At 38.4% G+C, this 19819-nt stretch overlaps 1 protein-coding gene across 56 annotated transcripts in view; it reads right to left on the bottom strand.

Moving 5' to 3' along the window:
* Positions 1-19819, bottom strand: part of Map2 (microtubule-associated protein 2) — a 258236-nt gene that overhangs the window by 68170 nt on the left and 170247 nt on the right. For 38 of the 56 annotated variants that reach the window (XM_087564816.1, XM_087564831.1, XM_087564821.1 and 35 more), the window contains 1 exon segment: positions 16756-16829. The gene's annotated coding sequence lies outside the window, so the exon portion shown is untranslated. 56 annotated transcript variants of the gene reach the window in all.

The raw sequence follows: 19819 nt of genomic DNA, 5'->3' as shown, positions 1-19819 counted from the left end.
ATGTAGCCTAACCATCTATTAAGCATCAGTCATCACTGTGCTGACGCTATTAAGGCAGGAAGTATGAATGGAAATGGGTGTTGCTGCTTTGAGGGAAAAGCTTCTTACGTCAAAGGAGACACTATTGGACCATGCTCACTTATAACCCCAACTGATTATTAAAATACCACTCATAGGGTGAATCATTTTATGTAAATTTCTAATGAAAGCTTTGGGGTCCATTTGTATTTTTGTGACACGCTGACAAGGGTGAACTTGCGATGGCAAATCTTGACTGCCAACTTGACAGACTCACAGAGATGGGACATTAGTTGAGAAACTGTCTTTGTAAAGCTGACCTGTGCGTATGTCTGTGTGGGACATCTTCTTGATTGGGAATTGATGGAGGAGTGTCAAGCTTATGGTAAACAGTGCCACCCTTGGGGTAGGTGGACCTGCACTGTGTGAGAAAGAGAGCAGAGCGACAAAGGTGAATGAAGCCAGTGAGCAGCATTCCTCCATGTTTTCTGCCTCCATCTGCCTTTAAGTCCTGCTTTTGCTCTCCTTGATGAAGGACTACAAGCTATAAGGTGAAATAATGCCTTTCCACCACAAGTTGCTTTTGCTCGGTGCTTTATCATAGCAAGAGAAAGCAAATTAGGGTAGCAAGGAAAGAACTCAATGGCAAACATAAATACTATAGACGAATCTAAGTCATGACTTGAAGGCATTGGTATTCCAATGTTCAGTTACATGGAATCTGATACATGAATTAATATATGCCCTTGGAGAGTAGTTTTGTAGCTTATGGTTAGGTTTGTTCATTACCAGTCCTTCTTCCACTTAACAGATTTTTACCATATCAATATTATCTTATATTTAAATACATATTTCAATTTCTTAGGCTTAAAGTTATAATACCCTCTTTCGAAACTTGAGGAGTTGTCTTGAACATCAGTCTCGTTGTGTAAAAGAGTTCATGTTTTTGTGTTTGCGAGGAAAAAAATTAGAACTGACCACAGGCAGTCCAAAAGTCTGTCTCCAAAGATAGGAAACTACTGTTTAAATATTGGGTTTTGTTACACGATTGACTCAGGTGGGAAGGATCTCCACAGTGAGATAACTTGTATTGAAGTTTAGAAATTAAATATCTTACATTTTGCTTATTTCTGATAGTTTATAATGTACAGAAAATCTGAACCTTCCCACATGCCCTCCTCAGGAGTTCAATGTTTCCTCTAGCATTCCACAGTTTTAAGTTGTTGCTATTCATTCTTTATTATGACTGATTGGTGACATTTATCAAATATTCTCTGAAATCAACTAGGAGCTATATCATAAGGAAATAATTATTGTCACATTACCTTCTAATATTTTGCTTCAAGGTGAATTTTTTTTGAGAAAGTTGCATATTAAGCTTCTAGTCATATACACAAAGTATATTAGAAACAAAACAGAATCAATTAGTCTCTTCCTCTGAAAAATCATGTATAAAAATGTAATATTTTAGATTGTTCAGAGAGATTATATGTGAGTATTCTTTAGCAGGAAAATATGCTTTCTAGGTGATTTTTAATTTTAAGATATATTTTTGTTCATCTTTCTTGGAATATTCTTTTAATCGTTTCCACACAAATATTGCTGATGGGAAAGTGATAACTTTAAAGTGGCAAATGAGTAATGATTTATGTTAGTGACCATGGGTAATCAGGCTTTTGTTAGTTTTCTTTATTCTTTATAAAGCAGATGTATGCAGTAGAACATACAGTGCATATCAGCTGGTTTGAACTACAGATCATCTTTCTATCCTTCCATCTATCATCAGAATGTCTGAGTGCTACACATGAAAAATACTGTGTGTATGCTTTGATGAGTCCTGTGTTATCTGCTCTTTAGAAAAAGGAATGGAGATATTTTTAAGTGTATGAAGAAGTAGTTCCTTAGTGCACAGGCCCTCTGGGCATGTGGAAATGAGAAAGCAGGATACAGCTGTCAAATTGCCTCCATTCTTTAAGGAAGAGAAACATGAAAGCAGAGGTGACAGAAAGAAACCGTCCAAACAATTCTAACATCTTTCTGAGTTACCAATGACTTCGTTTTTTCCCCAAGAAAATCTAGGATCACATTCAAATCACAACACATTTTATGGAAAAAGAGGCTAGTTCTCATTTTTCTACCTTTCTACTTAAGAATTTGGAGTTTTCTCCTACCCTCCTTTCCAAGTATGAAAGAGGTTAGTTAAAGTAAGATTCACAGAACCAATACATTACAGGACAATAAAAGCCTACAAAAGATCATAGAGTGGGTTTCAAATATTAGTTGGGGGTTGAGTGAGTTAGTCATCAACTGCCTACCACGAGGCAGACACAAGAAGAAAGGTTCCATCAGAGATGGATATTTGGCCCCCATCAGCTCAAGAGATAAGAGTGAGTTTGAACTTCATTTTGGAGCCATGGAGGATGGTGGAGGAGATACAACTCAAGTCCTAACCCTATAGAAACATGTAGTGGAACAAATGAACAGACAGAAGAAGACAAAGTAGATATAACAGAGTGCAGAGAGGTCAGATGCTCCCCAAGTATTTCAATCCATCTCAGAAAGGTCTCTTCAAATTATCAAAATGAAACGCTCTTAGGTTATCAACCATTCCAATGCATCCTCAACACACTGCTTTTCAATATGCTACTTTTAAAATACATACACTAAGTTAGCGTTTCTTGGGTGGGGCTTGCAAATTATTCTTTTAACTGGTAACTGTGATAAAAGTTGAAGATTAGTGTTTTCAGACAGTTTAGTTACTTCAGGAAAGAGCAGTAAGGGGCAAGAAAAACAGACTAGAAACATCACTTTAGAGTGACTGAAGTAAAGGGTGAAGTCACATATACTGGAAGGTCACGTGACTATTCTTACAAAGAGAAATTGTGTCTTTTATATTTTTTTGCCTAGGACTTTTTCGATGAGTTGACAGAGTCCAATCACGAGAGAGAACACTTTTATTCTACTTTACAGGGAAAAAGGTGATTTTATTTTTACCTTGCATATAATTCTACTTGAAAGAGGCAGAAATATTTTGAAGGGATGTTCTTTTTAAAAATGTCCCTTTCTTAAAAGGCAACAATTTCATGTTGTAAAACAATGGTCAGACTATGGACATATTCAAATTGCTCTTAGAGTGTTTATTTTTGCCTATTTTTTAGCATTCACTAATGGTTTATTAAAGAATACTCGCTTAGCTTTCTTTCCAGATCAATGGCTTTGGAGACAAATGCGAGGTGGTTCTAGATGTAATGTGTGGAGGACAATTGTGACCGTACCTAGATAATTCAGATGTGCAGGCTGAGAGGGATGAAGTGAAGTAGAACTTCTCTCCTAGGAATACCACACAGTCACAAACTTCACTGTTTGTCTTTGGATTAAATCTCTGGATTTACTTTGTCTTTGGATAGTTCGTAAAACATTTAGTCACCAATTATAGTTATTAGCAGGCATCATTAAATACTGTCGAAAACTGGCAAAAGGAAAAGCTTGGCAAGTATAAAGGAAAATTTTATTATGTGTCAGACAGACAGGTCTCGATTTCTATGGTGTCCTTGGCACAGGTAGTTGTAGGGCGTTTCCTTTGAGACCTTCCACCCTATCATCATGAAGCATGAAGCTCAATTAAAAGAGAGGGTATATAATTGTGTGCTGCTACTTATCTAGAGAGGAACAAAAGAATCAAACAGCCAGTTTCATAACATAATTAAGCAAATGAATATTGCTTCTCTTTTCATGGAGGCTCAACCATGTTTTGTACTCTTATCAGTTATCTATCAGTCATCCCAGAACCACACAACAGATGCTTGGTTTAATCACTGAGAGTATCATGTATCTTTGTGGATGCTGAGTGTGTTTCTAAGCATAAGTGTTTGGTAATAAACAGTGTAAAAACTCCAAATTGCTACCCTCTGTCCTCCATGTATAATCGAAGGTAATTTTCATAACGGCATGAAAAAAGCAAAGCTGAAAAACCCGTGTTTGTTTCAGGTCCTTCCTGCTGTTCTCAGGCTGAGTGTAGAATATCCTACAATCTTACCAGGTGACTCACTCCTCTTCACACACCCTGCTAATTAGAAATTAGTATAAAGAAAGTTAGTGGGCGCAGGAGACATTAACTCTGATGATGATGGGCACAGACTACAAAACCTCCCAGTGTGAAGTTATTGTTAAACCTGTATGATACAAGTGAGTCATAATCCCAAGCTGGCTGGAAATGCTCACTAAATGCTGCCTCACCATGTGACCCATTACTCCAAACTGAAAAAGGACTGTTCTACTGTGACTTTGGTATGCAACATGTAGTCCACAACTGCGCACTACATCTCGGCCATACACACAAAAGATCAAGTACCTATTAGAAATAAGTACTTATTAAATAATATACTCTAGAACTCTAGCTCTACTAGTGGTATTTAATTAAGGATTTGAACTTAGATGATAGAGAAGCAGGGAGTTAAGTAAAAGGTCCCCAACTGAAAACTGAGATAGAATCATGGTTCTATTACTTGCTACATATGTCAGTTTACACATGGCATCAAACCGGAAGGTTAGTTTCATAACTCTATGATAAACTACTGAAGTAATGGACAGATAAAATTTAATCCCTATGTCATTACTGATAATGTTGAAGATCAATCATCATAACCTAGTTAATGTTTTTAAATTAGCATAAATCTAACAACCAGGAAACAAAGCTTAGGAAGTAAATTATAAGTTGGATTTTGGAAATGGATGATTCTGTTCTAAAGATACCCAGCCTCAGTTGTGATCCAAGGACTTTCAGATTTTGTTGAGTATCACCTAACAAAATACTGTGAAATCAAATCTCCTCTGGGTACACATCTGATGAAAATTGTGTAGAATTACAGATACTCCAAGGGACATTTATAGGCCATAAGTGTTACATCACAGGGATAAGGAACCCTTTGCTTTATAAATCTGAGCTCCACATGAGGGGAAGGCACTGGCTATCTCCGAATGTTGCTACTAACAAATGCTAAGATGACAATCCTATTCCATGTCCAGTAGATGTGACCAGATGCAGACCACCACCAGTCACAGCATATGTTTGTGTGCATGTTTGGAAATTCATGTAGTCTTTGAAAATACATGTGATTAAGCAAATGCTGAATGCCATTCTGTCATAAACATTACAAAATCAGTTCCTGTTTAGTACACTGGGAGGGTAGACTGTACGATGCTAAGATGCCTAAGATCACAACTCTAATTCATCCGACAGTGAATTTATTCTTTAAAACATTCAAGGAAAGGACTTAGTGTGTCTGGGGATTGGAAACATATTTGAAAGGATATTGTTATAGGAGGTCACAAAATAACCAACAAAAATATATAGTTTGGTATATGCTGTCAGGGAGGTGGGTGAAGGGGATTAGGGGTGCATAGACAACTTTTTTGACAATACCTCTCATGAGAGGCAGCATATGCATGTAGAGCATGAATAGGACTTAGCAGAAGAAAGCTCAAGAAACTTAAAGGAGAACTAGGATGCCCACTCTCCCCCACTCCAAATTTGCTTTACTTTTGAAAACTTAAGATAGGAAAAATGATTGTAGAGACACTCCAATGGTCCAATTGGTACCTTCCCTTTACACTTCTCTTTACACTATTCTTCACTCTAGGTTAGAAGATTTTCACTATCCCATCTGTCTCCCTCACAAGGCTGTGAGTTGCAGAAAGGAAGGCTGTGTTTAATTCATCTCTGTATGTATAGTACTTGGTCCACCGGCACAAAGGAAGTTCAAGCACATCTGTCTGCTGATGACTAAATATGGGACATATGCAAAGCACAGATTGTTTCCTACAGTTCTGAAGGCCTTTAGCATCTGTGAAAAATGAAGAAGTAGGGTGTGGCTTATTCAGCCTTATTATTTAGAGGGACTGGTCCAATAATGGCCCAATGAAATGGGAACCAGAATAAGACATAACTAAGCATGAAGATGCTCTTAGGACTGTTGCTTTGGGAAAAGGGCTGGTAGGCATGAATTATGAGTGCTTCGTATCAAAATGGGTTGATTTATGAGGGAATAAACTAATGATGTATTAATTAGAAACGCCTAATCTTAAATTAGGATAATCTGTGAAAGGGGTATGTTCCAAATTAACATATCTATTTAACATAAATAGGTATGTTACAAAATTGCCTTATAACCAATGTCTTAATTTTTATTTATTATCTAACTACATAAATTATTGAGATGCTTTCATGAGAAGAGAATAAAACACCATCTTTCATAATATATTGAATGGTATTTCCTTATTAATCTTTTAAGCCATGTTCAATGTTGTGAAGATCTCTGCTTCACTGAAATATACTATAGAATATCTTGCTTTTTAATGAGCAATGGAGTTTTAAAAATTGTTGTTCAGTGTAAGTCTAATGAGGTTATTTTGAACACTTAATTTTCAGATATAAGAGCAGATTAAACCTTCATGGAGACAGGCATGTTCAACACTAAATTGGGATGAGTAGAGAGCAGAGACTAAAGGAATGGCCACCCAGAGATTTCCGAAGAGACTGCCCCACCTGGGGATCCATCCCATATGCAGCCACCAAACCCAGTCACTATTGCTGATGTCAAGAAGTGCTTGCTGCAAGGAGCCTGATATGGGTGTCTTCTGAGAGGCTCTGCTAGAACCTTATTGATGCAGATGAGGATGCCTGCAGCTAACCATCAGATTGAGCATGGGGACCCCAATGGAGGTTAGAGTTAGAGAAAGGACTGAAGGAGCTGAAGGGGTTTGCAACCCCATTGGAAGAACAACAATATCAACTAAACAGAACCCCTGGAGTTCCCAGAGTCTAAACCATCAACCAAAGAGTACAATTGTGAGGACTCATGGCTCCAGCTGCATATGTATCAGAGGATGGCATTGTCTGGCATCAATGGGAAGAGAGGTCCTTGGTCCTGAGAAGGCTTGTTTCCCAGTGTTGAGGTGGGATGGGCTGGGTTGGTGGGGGAGTACCCTCATAGAAGCAGGGGAACAAGATAGGATAGAGTTTTTTCGAAGGGGGATAACATTTGAAGTGTAAATAAATAAAATAGCCAATAAAAATAAAGTAAAACAGATATCGACTCTTTCCATAAACAGCTCACTGTCAATTGAGGAAGACACACAAGTTTGAAGAATTCAATCGCAATAAATACAGTATTGGAGAAGGAATAGGGGCCAAAAAAATAGCAGTCTTCCCAGTCACTTTTACCAAAGAAATGACCGTAAACACACACTATCTAAAATTATATACATTTAAATAGATACAAAACTGTGACATTGATGGGAACTTAAACCCAGCTAGTTATATCAGATAGTGTCTTCGAAAAAGGTAAAGTACAAGCCATGTAACAGTAAACTTTGAGTTATATAAACAGCAAGTTCTTTTCTTTCTCATTGGTTGTGGATTTGGGGCAGACTATGTGCTGTGGCGTGCTTGCTGCTGGCTGTAAGTGTGACTCACAGGTACTCAGAACTAAGTTGAAATTTGCCCTGTTTACTACATCAGTGAGTCTGGTCTGAAAGGAAGCTTATAAAATCCCAATCATTTGGAATTCCCCCACAACTCAAGTTAGATCCAAATGGGTCAACCTTCACATACAGCTTGACTTCTCTCTTTCAACAGACATGTCTTTGTACCCTGGAGTGAATTCTAAAAACAAGGTCAATTTTTATGGCTGGCTACTTGCATTCTGCCAAACTTCTGAAGCGACAGAATGTGACCAAAAATTCTTAAATCCCCAAAGGCCTGAAATGTATATAATTAGTTCAAGGGTATGAGATGGAATATTTTCAAGTAAAAAAAACCACAGTGCAATTAGTTTCTTTGTACAAACTATTCATATCTTATATGTAACATCCAATTTAATTGTAGGCACAGATGTGACAATATTTAATAGAACCACATCTGATGGGTTTATGATGTTGTTCTATTGTAGAGTAATTGCCTACTCAAGCTTAATGCCCTGGAATCAGTACCTAACATGACAATAAACATCTCAAAACAGAATAAAGATATGTAAAATTAAAATAATATACCCTTCTAGAAAGTAACAAGAACAAAAGGAAATATGTTATTTTTTAACAGACTCAAAATGTTCAATTTACCTTTTATTAAACTCAACCAATGTTGACATTTTATCAGTTGCCTAGCTATGAAAAAGTAGAAGAATGTCAGGTTTTTCACCACAAGAGGAAGTGGGGAGAGGAAGTTGACAGGTGAGGCTGGTTAAGCGATATGACTTGTGACAGAAACCTTGGACAGAAAAGGCCTGCTTTTTCATGGGTGCTGTATATATGAATTCAAGTCCCCATGCTTGTGTGACAACCCTTCTCTCCAGCTACCTAAACAATCTTCTTTTGCAAGGATCTGTTGGGGGGGTGACCTCAGAGGAGAAGCTGTATGGATTTGCTATCTATGCAAAGACAGTAAGGATGCTCTGTTTAGCAAGGGAGAACGTTGTTGGGTAAAAATGCTCATGAAGGACCTGAGCGTATTCTGGGCATAGATGCCATAGGGTGAGAATGTGCTTGGTGCATTTTGCTTAAGACAATGATAGAGTGCTGTAAGAACTATTTTCATAGACAATTTGGTGAAGGATTTGTATTTATTTTAAAATGTAGTGGGAACTTCTTACAGGGTAGTGATAACCCTTAAACGATCACATGGCTACTATAAAGAAGCGAAGGGGGTGATGGTTGAGAACTAATAGGAACTAAGAGTTCAGGTTGGGGCCCCCTGCAGTTAGTGAGCCCATGAGACATGGTGGGAATTCTGATGACAGACTGCTAAGGAAGCTTAGGAGAAAGTGGTGGTTGGTCGATGCCTGGCTCATTAGCTGAAGAATAGACTTCCCGTAATCGAAAACTATAGTGGAGAGAATAAAGGTAAACACATTTTTTCTATGCATAAATATTTCAGCTAATGTTTTTATTTTGCTTTTGTTTGCAGGACTAGGGATTGAATCTTGAGCCGGTGTATACGTTAGTGCATTAACCCCAGACTTTCACAAATATTCTATATTATAAAATAGTCCGTTCTACCATAAGACTATTATTTAAATAAATACATGCAAGTTTGCTATTTTCCTTGAAAAATGTGCTTGTCTTTATGCTTTGTTCTAAGAGGAATTTTTTCGAACATAAACAATCCATTTTATATGTGTGCATGACATTTTATATAGGCATGTGTGAATCTGACACTGGAACTTGAAATCTCCTCTTGGTTTGTCAACAAAGATTCCTTGAAACTTATTTCCAAAAGGAGTCTCATGGCAATTGTAAATACATGTCTCTAAGGAGCAACCCATCGAGACTTACCTAAACACTGCTCTCTGGTAGCCAGGAGTCAGAGAGTTACAGTGCTGTGCCACTGAGAAGCTCCTTTGTACTGTTTTGCCCTTCACTCTTCATTCAGGGTTGATTACTACTGGGTCTGGCCTCATGCTCTGCTCACAGTGAGCGAAAATGACTCAGGCTCTGGCACCCGCTCACTGAAGTATTTGCTTTAGTGAATTCTCAGTTTCCCTTACAGAGGTTACAACTGCCTCCGAATCAAACTGCCTTCTGGAGTAATTTTTACTGAGCACAACTGGAATCCTTGACATTCATTAAGCATCAGTGCAGGTGGGAGCAAAGGGAGTAGAAACGATTACAGGAAATTATCATGGCTAGATACATCATTTCAGAAGATTTGACAGACACACCCAGAAAGCATCTGCCTCCACCTTCAAACCACGGGGTTTTTACTCATTGCCTCTCAAACTTCTCACAGTTCATTTTCCCTCATCTACTTAGCAAATCACCAGCTCTCTTGGGGTTTATTTTAAATGCTCTCTAGTGCCTCAGTGTATGTGGTAAAAGTGCCATCAACTCTCAAAGGGGAAAAAAATTACTTGTCAAGAAATAACCAGTGATGACACCCTGAGTGTGAAGCCATAGCAGTTAATCATGACCCCCAGCATTCTCCAGTCACAGGAAAGTAACACTTTGTGAAAGAATTAATTAGCAAATAAGCTGATTTTATACACTACTGAGGTCACAGAATTACTTTTATACAACATTGAAATAAGACTGTGCTGGATCGTTTTATGTCGACTTGACACAAGATAGTTATCTGAAAAGAGGGAAATAAGCACAGTTGAGAGAATGTCTCTGTAAGATCCAGCTGTAGGGAATTTTCTTAGAGGCTGACAGGGGAGGGCCTAATGCTTTGTGGGTGGGACCTTGCTAATGGTCCTGGGTTTTATAGAAAACCAGGCTGAGCAAGCCCCGAGTAGCAAGCCAGCAAGCAGCACTCCTCCGTGGCTTCTGCATCAGCTCCTGCCTCCAGGATCCTGCTGTTTGAGTTCCTGTCGTGACTTCTTTTGATGAAGATGAAGAGCAATATAGATTTTGAAATTACTATTTTTATAAAGGCTATTTTAAAAAGAAACATCCATACACTGTTGTAAGAATTAACTTTGATAAATAAAATTGCCTACTACATTTACTACTTTAACATGACATAGGAATTATGATTCATAATTATATTTCTATGGTGTGACAGACATCTGCTTTTGCCACAACTCAAGCTATTTGACCCATGTATACAAAGGTAATGAGTCACAAATTTCTACTAGAACCTCAGCAGTTTACAAAACCACTTTCTCTTTATTCTGAGCTGTAGGCAGTATGCCCCCCCACACACCCTTTTTTCTTTTGCTGAGATGACTGAGAAATGTGGTCCACTCGCCTTGTGCTTCTTGGTCTCTGCCTTCCCAGCAGTTGATTACAGATAACAATGAAGCAAAACCAGGGGTCTGGGTCCTGGTTGACTACAACTGCACATTTTTTCCTTTCTAGTGAAAAGTTGGCTGGTTGGAAAAGTTTGCATATTTCATTGAGACTATGTGCCCTGCACAGGAGTTACCTTAAAGTCAGACAACGAGGACTGAAAAATTGCTCCAGTGAGCAGCGAGAAGGGGGATGCTTCGTTTTGATTTTGACACAAGGCAGCCGGGTCAGCATTGATTGAGCAACTGACAATCCCCACAACTCCTCCCAAGCACTGGGATCACAGGCGCGATGGTTTTTTGTTGTGTTTTGTGTCCACCATTAGAAGCCTGGGTTGCAAAAAGGATACAAACTGATCACACAGCTATAGAGGACGGCAATGAAGCGTCTGAGGATATAGCCAGAACTCTGGGACAATAGCTGAAGGGTGGGCTGCAAAGTTTCTCAGAAGACATACTGTCCTGGATTACAATTAGTTTGAATTACCACGGGACTTTGAGGTGAATATATCGTAATCTCAGCCACATGGGTACTAAGTTTTATAGCAACGTGGCTTTTTCGCAACTCTGTATTTTGAAATGTGTGTGTGTGTGTGTGTGTGTGTGTGTGTGTGTGTGTGAACATACGCACAGCTATAAATATGTGCACACCTCCTGCCCTCCTGCTAAGTCTCTCTAGTCCATCCTTCATCACGAGGGCTGAGTACAGCCTCAGGGGCTTTTATCTTTGCAGTATTGGTAGGGTTGAAGATGAGATATTAAGTGCTTGGGAAACACTCCCTCTAGGTACTTGCCTATTTGCTGGTATCTCTGGGTTTTTCATCTCTCTTTTCACCCGGTTTCTTGGTGTGTACTCCCTTTAATCCCTACCTTCTCTTCCAAGTAGCAAGCAGAGGGCAGACAAAACCGTCACAGGACCCTGCAAGTCCTTGCACAGTTTGGAACATCTATTGGGTATGGGACATTCCATACAGTAATGGGCATTCCAGTTGTCAATGTAAACAAGGGGACATCATAGGAGCTAAGGGGAAGAGAGCCAATAGATTTCTTCCAGGTATTTTAGTGCTTTGGAGGTGTTAGGGCACCATCATGTCTTTTTGCAGTGAGCTCTCCTCTTTCCACCACCTACAGGTTTAGTATCCTGACAACCATGTATATATTGTCTAATCTATTTTAGTGGTCATAGCTTATTCTGTTGAAGTTGAGGTGTCTAAAAATTGATAAGGAAATATGGCATAAATCTGGCACTAAAGGAGAAGCAAACTGGTGACCCATACCTGGGTGAAAAGCAGTAAGAAAAGCCTGTCTTTACTGACAACCATGTGGAGTCAAAGCTTGTACAGAGAGGTGAAGCTGTAGGGCCCAGAGAGAACTGTGGCCATCGTTCATATTCAGCAGCTATTACCTTTAGACACACACGATGTCCATTTTCTTATCTGTCCTTGGAGTATGAAGAATTCTATAGGTTAGATTTAGATTGCATTTCTCAGGAATTCATATTTTGAGATTTTTATCCCATTGTGAGGTTTTAATAGAAGGAACTAACAACAAAAACTCCAAGGTCTTAACAGTGGGTATAGTTAGAATTAGATAAGGTTATATAGGTAGAGGTCATGTTAACAAACTTACTAGTCGTTTAATGAGAGGTAGAAGAGAGACCAGATGATGCATACATATGTCCACTCTCCCATGTAATGACAGTATTGCTGTGTGACCCTGCCAGGTAGTGGCCTAGACCTGAGACCTGAAGGATGAGTCAAAATAAATTTCTTCATGCTTCCCTTTGGTAAACCAAAGCATTCTACTAAAAGCCTGATCAGGAACCTATAAGAACCTTTCTGTTTAAGCAAAAGTGCATTCTGATTTATTACAACCCAGGATATACATTGGTTGAGACAAGGTTACCACTATTGGACAGCAAGTGTCTTCTGAGTACAGATGTCCAGCTGGACTAGTTTGTTAAAGCAGCAACTAGCTTGCCTCTTTAAATGATTTATCCTCAGTGCCAATTAGCTGGATAATAAGCATGACTGGGTTACCATTGTTTTACTTATTTGTCTGTTTGTTCATTCACTTATTTGTGTGTGTGTGTGTGTGTGTGTGTGTGTGTGTGTGTGTGTGTGTGTGCACTCAGGTACCTCATCATGTGCGTGAAAGTCAGTGGGCAACTTTCAGGAGTTGATTTTCTGCTTCTGCCCTGGAAGTGGACTTCAAGTTGCTAAGTATGATGGCCCCCACTTACACTCAACTGAACCTTCTCAGCTATCCTGGACCCCTATTCTTGTATCCAAACATTCGAATAGGTGCTTGTCAGTACCAAATATTTTCTTTTCCTGTTTCTGTTTGGCCAAACTGTTAAAAGACAATCCTTAATCACAGCAGTCTTTTATAGCAGGTGGTTCCCACCTCTGCCTCCAGAACTCCAGCCCAAACAATCTGCTGAGGACTGCTGAGGAAGCAGAAGAATGTTCTAGTGACTCAGCTTGTTAAGTAGGAGGACTGTCAGAGTTATTTTAACTCTTGCCAGAGGATGTGGGCAAATCTCCTTTTCCCTGTCCCCAGATAACTAAGTACCGATCCTTCTTTAAATTCTTCACCCAGGCTTAGCTCTTGATCAATAAGAGCCAAAAGACCTGGGCACCAGATTGATTAACAACTCCTGGCACAGAGTAGAATAGGTTTTTGTCAAATTGCCATCAGACATCCTAAAGTTACCAATCAAAGTTATTTTTAGAGTGCATAACGCATCTCGTAAATTGTCTCTGTAGAATGCACAGACAATCTTCATGAGGCAGTGATCAGTGCAGGCCGAGGCGCTCATTTTCAGGGAGGATGGAGGAAGACCAGATGGCCATCCTCTTTTGGTTAGCGCTTGGTTGGCGCATTGTGGCCATTCTGTTTATCTTTCTGTTGCCAAGTGTTCCCAACAGTATAAATAGTCATCAAGTGCAGCTCCTCGGGATATTGTTAAACTAAAAACCTCATCCACTTTCACAAAACAGTTCTTAAAAGATAAACTCCCTCCAGCTATAAATAAAAAAAGATATAAATGTTCTGATGAATGTCCAATCTAAGTTATGTTGAATTGTGTCGGATTACAATATTTACTTAGGTAAAAGACGTCAAGAACAATACATATTTTTTTATACTTCAAATATTCTCATTCTATCCATATGTCTAGCTTGTTCCTAACTTTTCTATGTTGTTTTGGAACTTTTTGTATCATAAATTAAGCTCTGAGATGATAAAAGAAGCCACAAAGTTTTTTTTCAAAATACTATAAAATCAGAAAAATTATGGATTGAAACCAGGAAAGTTCTTAAGCACCAAAAAAGCAATAGGTTCTGCTAAGACAAATAAACGAAGCCTTGAAGAGGCACCAACCACTGCTGATGTGCATTGTGGGTATTCTGTGCGCAAAGCATCTATCTGCCATGTTCCCCAGGAACCCTTGTACACCCAGTCTTCCCTCCAGCCAATGAGAGCTTACCTGAGAGGTGGTGGCCTAGGTGCTGGTGACAAAGGTCAGAACATGATTAGTTTCTGCCATCAGAGGGAGGAAACAATGTTGAGATGATGTGGTGCAGTGCAAACGACGACAAGTGTCTGCCATCTACTATTTGGTCAATCGTAAGTACCGTAATGCTCCTCTATGGGGCTTAAGGAGGTCAAGCCATATGCCCGTAACAGGTGGTTGAAGCTAGCAAAGCTGATTTTCAGCGTGATTAACAGTGCACCATAATGTCCAGTGAGCTTTGTGTGAAAGGAGTTGCTGACCTCGTAGGAATCACAGAATAAACTTCAGAGACAAAGATCTACCTTTGCATTTGAGATTGCATGTGCTATGTTGGAAATACTTCATTTCAAAGTCGACACAATATAGTACTTAGCACCTTTAGTGAACAATGTCAAAGGATGATATTTATGACATTTTCACTGTGATTACTCCGTTCTGTATAATCCTTCATTTGGAGGAATTAGTGGTGTCAAAGGTGATCATGTGCTATTAAATACCTAAATAAAAATGCCTGCACAGTTACTTTTGCAGAAGCACTGGGTCAATCTTCATGTTCCCAAGATACCATTTTTCATAAATAATATCTCCTCTTGATTTTTTAAACAAAAGCCTCCAATATACACAAAAATTCCCAAAAATGCGGTGGGATAAACAACTATGTCCACATGAGCAAATACTAGAATTAAGTGTAGTGTTAGAAAATAATAAACAAAGAATTTTTATTAAAACCCCTTCCGTAATTATTTTTTAAGGAAATGTAAGCCAATAATACGGACCTCCCAAAATGTATTTTTCCTTTAAGTATTTCAAATTTCATTTGTAGCATTTATATGATCTTTAGGAATAGTCAGAATTTCACCTATGGAGAAATAAAACTATGCCGATTATTATATCCTGGTGGAACTGTGAAAATCATGGGTCCCAGTAGAGTAGCAAAAAAAATCCTTATATGCCAATTAAAAGATGTGTTTCCAGGTGGAAAAACAAAGCATAAAAGGGCTTGTCATGGCATCGTCTACAGAGAGCATGAGCTCCCTTATACACGAATTCCACACACGTTTCATAAGACATGCTAAAGCTATGTTAGCACTGAATCTTTGAAGTGCTGTAAGATATTTAGATGTAATAATAAGCACCAGAGAGTAATATGTAAAGCAGTAACCATGGTAACAGCCGGAATGTGAGCCAAACGGACCTCCGTGTGCCAGTATGCCTGCGTCTAAATACAACCGAGTGAAGGTGACTTATAATGCCACATCTGCAGAGTGACGCCAGCTCTGTACACTGGGAATGTCGGTGCAACTGTGCTGTGTTTGTTTGACACGTGGTAGAAGACACAGAGGACACTATGTACCCTTATAATTCCAACCCTCGCTCGAAAGAAAGCAGGGACGTGAGAAGAAAGCAGAGAGCTTTTCCTCCTATCATGGTTTCTTAAAAAAAAAAAAAGCCCTTAAGATAGCTGCATGTGAGTAGCTGTTTAATTGATGTGCAGTGCTTTGGTATTTGCATGTTGTTAGTCTTTTGCAATGAAATCATTATAAAAAATTTCACACAAAACTAAGCTAATGAGTTAACGGAAGCAATAAAGTAAACATTGTTGTGGCCAGCTATAGATAGTACAACACCTTTAATAAGAACGAGTTAAACTGAAACTCAAATGCATTTTCTGGAATGAGTGATCACTCCCTGGTAATCTCTGTGTAATTTTATTCTGCCTTTATTTTAATGTTTCTTTGTGAAAAAGTGCAAAGAAAAGGAAAACATAGTTTCTGTTTGTAAACTGACCTAGAGCGTTCATGCATTTATTTATGCAATTACTGGATATGTGACAGGTGAACTTATACAATAAAATTACACCTGCTTTACATTACCTGCATTTTCGGCAGCAAATGTCACCTTCTTATGTAAACCCAGAGGGAATCTATGTAAAACACAGGGGAATCTGTTTCTTGGGCATTTCCTCCTCAGGTAACCATCCCTGAATCACCACTGGGCTCTTTCTCCCACGTGCAGAGTTTTGGTGTGCTCTGCCTCTTGTCCCTTTGTCTCAGGTCCCTGTGTAAAATCATCTATTACCTAGCCCACAGGGCTGATATAAGGAAGTAAATTAATTAATTTACATAAACTCATGCAGGCATATGCCTAGCACGTGATAGGAGCAGAGAAAACATAGTTACAGTTAGCCATAGCTGACGAGAGGGGCTTGGTTCAATCCTTATTTCAAAGCAAGATATTTTCATTTAGCCAGTTCAAAAATTCTTACATGGTATTTTATATTTCCCAGTCTATTAGCTATGAAAATCAAAATGGTATTTCTTCCTTAAAACATAAATCGGCCTTTAATTAGAAATTCAAAGAACTATGGTTAGCAAAGAAGTGAAGTGTTTTTCATAGGATGGGTCACTTTTTATGGTAGAGAGAATGGGGCCTTACCTAATCAAGTTGTAAAGTAATGACGTTTGTTATGTTGTATACTCAAAGGGCTGGTGGTATGTTCTGGCTTCTTTCTGTTAAAATAAAAAGAAAATTCATGAGCTAATTTCTGACCCACGCATGCTAATAATATCAATGAGAAACAACTTGCAAGTTTTCTCTTTTGAATTTGGGTAACTATGAAACTGCAAGATTGATTTCCTAATATTTATTTGTGAGCTGCTGGGCACTATCTTAAGCATGTGACACTGAGCAGTGAATGTACAAACTACTGAATGCTTTTCATATCTTTTTATGTCACATTAACAATGTTTCTTAAGGGTAATATCCAAGGAAGAGTACAATTACGACTTGTTCTCAGCTAATAAATAGTAGAAGATTGTGTAATTTCCCCAAAGAATATATTCATAATTGTTAATTATATGCAGCGAGCTTTAAAAAAGGCTGGGCCTCTAGCCCAGTCTGCATTGATTTTATGACGCACAGGATGGAGGGGGATTTTTTTTAAATAACTAATTAAATCTTCTCCATAGAGTCCTAAATTTATTTTGACATTCCAAAACCTGAAAGTCACTCTGGCTTCTGCTGGAAAAAAAAATGCCACCGAGGGTCATATGGAAAACTCTCCACTAAAGTGGTTCCAGGAGATGAACAGCATTACTGGCCGGCTTCAGGCTTCTTTTCTATCTTACAAGTGTCCAGGTGCAGCCACCCTCACCGTGGGCAAGACTACAAAAATGTATAGTGTGCAAATCCATCGAGTCCAGCTCTTCCACATTGGGTTTGTAAAGCTGTGTGTATTTATGACTTTTCCCCAGGACTGGCATGTGTTCATTCCAGTAGAATATACCCTATGCCAGATCCGAGGAAGACATGCTATCATTAAAAGCCATGAGACCCCAATAGATAGCCTCTGTGTAGCTTTAGAGTCCAGAGGGAAATTCAAGCAGAAGATATGCATGAACTGGTTCTTCTTTTGTCTGTTCTGGAATGTTTTGTTTTGATTATGGTACCAGAGATCAAATGTGAGGCTTTAGGCTTGTTAGACAGATGTTCTACCACTGAAATATCTACCCAGTCCCTTTGTGAACCGTTAAACAGTAAATTCACATAAATGCAGGAGGTGACAAGAGTGATTCAAAGCATCAAATATTGATCGTATTGAATGTTTCTTCATTATTAGCTCCTTTGGCTTCTGAACACTCACAATATAAAATAAGTATGTCTATTGGTGGGTAAGTAAACTGAGAAGACTTAACATCTAAATAGTGATAAAGCAAGTCCTACCACTGAAAAGAAACATGACAAAATTTTTCCTTCCTTATAATAGTTCAGTAATTAATTTAGCAAGAATGACGACTAAAATTTTTTCCTTTTGAAAGGTATCTGGATTAACTTGGAGATAAAAAGTTGTGTGCAAAAATTTTAGCAAACATTCTTATACATCTATCAATTATCTACCTGTCATCTATCTATCTATCTATCTATCTATCTATCTATCTATCTATCTATCTATCTATCTATCCATCTATCATCTATTATCCATCCATGACAGAATCACTGGGAGGAGAAATTTATGTAGCATAGTATATGTAATAATTTAAGACCGCTTAAAAGTTAGATTACAAATAAATGATTAGAATGGTTTTTCCCTTTGCTTGTTTTCTTAGTTTTTGTTTTTCTTATTTGTTTGTCTGTTTATTTGAGACAGGGTCTATCTATATAACCCTGGCTTCTTGGCTTTTCCAGAACTCACTATGTAGGAGCTGGCCTGGAACTCCCAGAGATCTGACTGTCTCTGCCTCTAGAGTGCAGGGATAAGAAGCACACCACCATTCTCAGCTTCTAGGTTGGTTTTAGAACAATAATAAAAATGGTAGAGCAGAGATCATGATCTTTTTCAGATAAAAGAACCTTCTAGTATTTAACAAATGAGTGTTAAAAACAAAATATCATAGTCATTTTCTTTAAATTCAGTATCTTCCTTCGATCTCTGAAAGTGCTATTATTTTCCAAAAACAGTGCATGCATGTGTGTGTTTAAGTACATATCGTGTGTATGTGTGTGTGTGTATGTGTGTGTGTATGTGTGTGTGTGTTGCATGTGTGTATGTGTCTGTCTTCTACCCTTGTTAGCAAGGAGACGAAAAGAATCCTCTAGAGCAAAATTCAGCAAGTTGCAGTTCACAGGACACTGCACCCTACTACCATCTCTTTCTCCAAGTGCAGTGTTGTTGGTTCCCAGCCATTTGCACTCACTCCCAGGAGGACAAGGGCTGCTTTCATCCTGCCATGGCAGAACTAAGCAGGTTTGTGTTTACTTTTTGAGCAGTGGTGTTGTTGCAACAGACAACAGGATAGGGCATAGTCACAATGTGAACAATATTGGCTTCGCTAAAGACTATCCTCTTAATCTTTCCAAAACTGAACTCAGTAATCACACATGAAAGTAAAATTTCAATCCTAAACTTATAAAGAGTCAACTTCATCCCAAAGGAAATGAGGAATTACTGAACAAAGAGTGAAGTGATTATTCAGAAACTCAGTGCCCCCAGTCATGAAAATAATACTCTGTATCCCCGTAAATTCTACTTCTGTTGGGGTTTTATTATACAAAAGAAAATGCATTTTCTAGATTTTATTTTCTATGAGGCATGTAAATGCTATGTGGGATTTAGTCTTAAAAAAGCAACTTATGAACTGTTCTAAAAGGGACATTAAATTGAATGGTCAATTTTCAGCTAGTCTTGTACAGATCTAAGTGTTCACTTTGACTCCATTGGTAAATGGTTAAATTGACACAGCTTTTGTCTTTGATGCTTGTTTGTCAGTTTTAACACCAGATACATTCAACAGGAGGAATGTAAAACAGTATTAGCAGACACTGACTCCCTTTTGCCAGTGTTTGGAGCATTTCAAACATAGAATTAATTTATTCCCCAACATCTCCCTTTGACTGTTATATTCCTGCTTTAGAGATGATAAAATAGGCTGTGATAGATTAAGTGCCATTCCATGAATACACATAGAGAGTGGCTAAACATTTTATCTGTGAACCAGCTCTT

This window comes from Rattus norvegicus, chromosome 9 (genome assembly GCF_021556685.1).
Source record: "Rattus norvegicus strain SHRSP/BbbUtx chromosome 9, alternate assembly SHRSP_T2T, whole genome shotgun sequence".
NCBI classification, from domain to species: Eukaryota; Metazoa; Chordata; class Mammalia; order Rodentia; family Muridae; genus Rattus; species Rattus norvegicus.
This window is presented reverse-complemented; position numbering and strand designations above follow the sequence as displayed.